Source organism: Callithrix jacchus, chromosome Y, assembly GCF_049354715.1.
Source record: "Callithrix jacchus isolate 240 chromosome Y, calJac240_pri, whole genome shotgun sequence".
NCBI lineage: Eukaryota > Metazoa > Chordata > Mammalia > Primates > Cebidae > Callithrix > Callithrix jacchus.
In genome coordinates this window covers 12,419,877-12,424,172 of record NC_133525.1, presented here as the reverse complement: position 1 = coordinate 12,424,172, position 4,296 = coordinate 12,419,877, and the positions used below count along the sequence as shown (strand labels likewise).

Genomic DNA, 4,296 nt, shown 5'->3' with positions numbered 1-4,296 from the left:
AAGCATCTGAATTCACTCGGTGTGTACCTACGGATCGTCTACTGGGTGCCATGCCTGCAGCCAACACGAACGATTCATCTGCGTTTGGAACAAAGCCCCCTGCCCTCAAGCAGCTGATTTTTAGCAGGTCAGGAGAGGAGTCGGGAGAATCCTGACAGCAAATTCTGAGTATTTTAAGAAAATGACAGGACGCATGAGAAGGTGACCAGTGATGTGTGAAAAAGTCAACACTAAGCCAAGAACACAGATGGGGGAGAAACCAGTGAGGGATGAAGGGGAATTTTGCAGGGTGTGTTCAGGACTTACTGAGCTCCTGAGGTTTTAGCAAATAGCTGTGTGATAAAGACGCTGACTCCATCTTCTGATGCTTGAAAACATTTAAGCCGCATTGGCCAAATGTTGGTCCTGGTCCTCATCTCAGCTTGTCCTACATCTGGGCAAGCTGAGAAGAAAGCCCGAGTGCTCCCACGTCGACAGTGGCAGGACATTCAGATCACACAAGACCCCCGTTCTGGGCACCTTTACCCAACCCCACCCACCTGCCCACCACGGTTAAACCTCTAGCTATGCACCTTTCCTTGCTCTTTCACACCATTCGAAACCTGTTTAAGAAGTTCACCCTGTTCTCCTGTTACGTAAATATACCTTGTTACACTGTCTTGGGGTGTGTGTGTGTGTGTGTGCGTGCGCGCGTGTGTGTGTGTGGCATCATTGCTTTCAACATTGAACCAAATTTTGGGGACGCGAGTCCACCTGTCTTTACAGGGTTCTAAACGCGGGGACAGCTGAGGTGGTAGGTACCTGCCACATTCCTGGAACAGTGCAAATTGGCATCTGACTGACGCAAGTTAAAAAATAACTAGTGCAAGGGTCGGATTGTAAATGATGGGGGTGGAGGGCGTTAGATCACGGGAAGCTTTTTGGCTTTTTTGCTTTTTTAAGAACATAGATTTACTCTGAATGGAATAAACAACCACTACAGAGTTTTGAGCAGCGAATGGGCATGATCTGCTTTTGTTTATTCAGTCTACGGTAGCTGAACTGAGATATAATTCACATGCCGGAAAATGTGTTCTCCTCCATGCCTGCAATTCAGTCGCTTTTAGTATATTCATAAAAAATATGGAATGCCTCATTCATTTCCATGTCATCCTTATGCAGGCACCAAACTCCTCTTCTTTGTATGTTCTGGTTTTAGTAGCTGTGCTGCCGAAGTGAGCACCTGTGCTTGGCTTGCATGGTGACTCTCCGTCTGCTGGGGTGAGAACAGCCTGAAGGAGGCAGGCTGTGGAGCAGGGACCCAAAGGGCACATGTGCAAATCCAGTGACAGAGGATGGTGGTTCCAGCTGCAGTGGTGAGTAGCAGAGAAATGGTGACAATTCATGAGGTTCTGGATCTTCCAAAGGCAGAGACAGGATTTCCTGATGGGTTGGGTGCTGCAAGTGTCGTTTGTTCTGTTTAAAATTAGGACATCTTAGATGGAAATCCGGAACTGAAAGGGCAGCCAGTTACTGCCCACGGACACTGAAAAAGCAAGAGCTGTTTTCTGCCTCCAGTGACAGGAGAAACCTGCTGTGGTGCAGATATTATTATACAAAGGAAAGTCTCCAGCTTCAAGGCCCAAAGTCGCTAGACACACAGAGCTGAGGGGCGGAGCCACTAAATTTCCCTGACAGAGAGGATCACCAGCCCGAGAGCCAAATAGAGACTAGGTCCACAGCAAGCCACTCAGGACAAAGGAAAGTGACAGACAGACACCCATAAACCAGTAAATAGTGATGACCAAATACACGCATGGGTACTCACTGTTTGAGGAATTCATAGTGTGTAACTATGTTGCTGCTCTATTTTGCTTTTCTTTCCCTCTCTGTTGCTCTCACTATTTTTCTCTCTCTATTCCTCTCTGTTTTTCCCTTTCTAGTATGTATCTGTCTCTCTCCATTTCTCTGTCTCTTATATCGGTCTCTCTATTTCTTCCCATCATCTCCCCTCCAGCTTTGTCTCCTTCCCTCTGTATGTGCATATGTGTATATCTGCTTGTCTGTCTCTGTTGCTTTCTCTCTCTGTATGTATTTCTCTCTCAATTGTTAAAGCACTTCTTTGAAGGCTGTCTAACACTGTCTTGGCTTGGTAAAAGAGACAGGAGAGTTTCCGCACTATGGTAAGTATAGGTGGGAGGATCAGAGCTCCTGTATTCTCTGTCTGGCCATGGCAGTGCCAGGTTTGCGTGGTGTCATGTATCCTGGAGGTATTGAAATGGCAATGAGGTTGGGAAGTGAAAAACCAACAAGAAAAATTTGAGGACAACCAAGGTGGACAACCTCCCTCCGAACAGTTTTTTTTTTTAGAACTTTTGATTACCAGAGGCCTTATTTTATATCGCAATTAAGAGGACTTGAAAAGTACCTCATCACACAAGCATGCATAAATGAAAGCATTGGGGAGCCGATTGGGTGCAGTTAATTTTTATTTACACTCTCTCCGCTCTGGCTTTATTTATCACCAAGCAGCTGGAAGGGTAGAATCCACCAGAGGGTAAATCACTAGTTCTGTGTGAACGGGAATATCTTTCTAGTACATTGTTCAAAAATAGATCACAAGTGAGATTGACACAATTCAGAGCAACTTGCTTTTTCCTCCTTAAATATCATGGTAATGCAATACTGTCTCGACAAAGCCCAGGTTGCACAGCCGTGAGCAAAGGCTGGGACTCTCAAGTTCCTCTGGCTCCCACTTGAGGACATGCCGTGTTCAAATCAAGAAGGAAAACGCCAGAGTTGAAGCTAAGACGAAAAAAACACCAATTAGGAAAACAGTCTACTAAGCCTGTTATGTCCAGTTCAACAACCATCCTCCATTATTTGGGGACATTAAAACTAGAAGGGCTGCTGGTGCTGTTACGAAAGATTAGATTGATTTTTAAATCCCTACGCACTCAAGACTTCACTGCTTCTTGCCAAAACACAGTCATTCCACACTGAAACAGAACCGATCTTTGAAGGTTGATGAAATACACAAGGCTGGCTACATTCCATTGGAGAAGATGCCTTATAAGGTGAACAGAACCCAGGGTTTGTCAAAGATGTTATGATATATCGGGGCTGCTGATATAAGAATATATGGAGTGAGAATTGAGACATAAATTATGGATTTTAAAACTTCTTGTATTTTTTTAAGATCTATAGATCATGCATAAAAATATACTTAAAAGATAGTGACATCTATTGTCATTCCAAATCTTCTCAAAGTAAAGATTCTAGAGTAAATCTTCTCAGAGCACAACCATTCTCAAATGCAAATGAAAACGATTATAATCAGTTCCCAATAACATGAAAATAAATCAGAGTGCAGACAACTTAGGAGATGTGTGGAGGGGTTGATAAAGTGTTGATATTTAGCTACAATGTGTTATAGATTTCTTCTGTATTTGCATTGTAGTGCGTGCTATTTATCAAACATAAATCAATTTCAGCTTCTGTAAGACAAACATAAAAAGAATTCTGATAGCCATTTCTGATATAAAAACTATCCCTCCTGTCTCACCTTTCAGAAAAGCTTAAATGGAAATGCCCAGATCAAAAGTATGACTTTCCCCCCCCACTTTGAGTTTGGCATTTTGTTTGTGTTCGTATTTTTTTTATTTATTTTCTCATTCTGAGGTGACTTAGCTGCTTGGAGGAACTGCTACAAAGGAATATCTTACCTTAAATTGCATTTAGACTTGGTTTTAAGAAGAACTAACGACACAGCGCTAAGTGTTAGAATTGGTGCATACTAGTAAGTTACACTCTCATAAAGGTGTTGAATTACGAGTGTTTAAGCAGGTTTAATGTGTACCCAAAGCTTCAGATTGTTATATTTATTGTTAGAGGATTTGAGCATTTCCTTTATAGCAGTTAGACCCAGAGACAATTTGGTACATATGTTTCTAATTTACTCACACTTAGCTCATTGAAGTCTGGTTTTGTGGAGGAAATGTGATGTCCAAGAAGACGTTGGGAGGCACTTTTCTTGGAAAAAGGAAGTCATGTTCTTTTCTTTTATAGTTCACAAGCCGACTTCTAAAGATTTGAATGTATTTAAAACGTATGAAATCACAAAGTTCATGCATGTCCTAAATTTGGCAAGCCGTTCTTCTATTTCTGTTAGAATGATGTCACAGTGTGCGACTCAAGGCAGAGAAACAACCGAACCTCTGCACCGGAGAAACAGACATTCAATTTCCAGTATCCCTTTCTCTTGCAACTCCCTTCGATTGAAGCCAAATCGCCTGCACACAGACATTGTCAATCCAT

General features: G+C 42.5%; 1 non-coding gene across 1 annotated transcript; it reads right to left on the bottom strand.

Moving 5' to 3' along the window:
• Positions 1–1,116: 1,116 nt before the first annotated feature.
• LOC144581344 (U6 spliceosomal RNA) lies at positions 1,117–1,222 on the bottom strand. Its single transcript, XR_013531955.1, has one exon. It is a non-coding gene; the product is annotated as a U6 spliceosomal RNA (small nuclear RNA).
• Between the last annotated feature and the right edge of the window lie 3,074 nt (positions 1,223–4,296).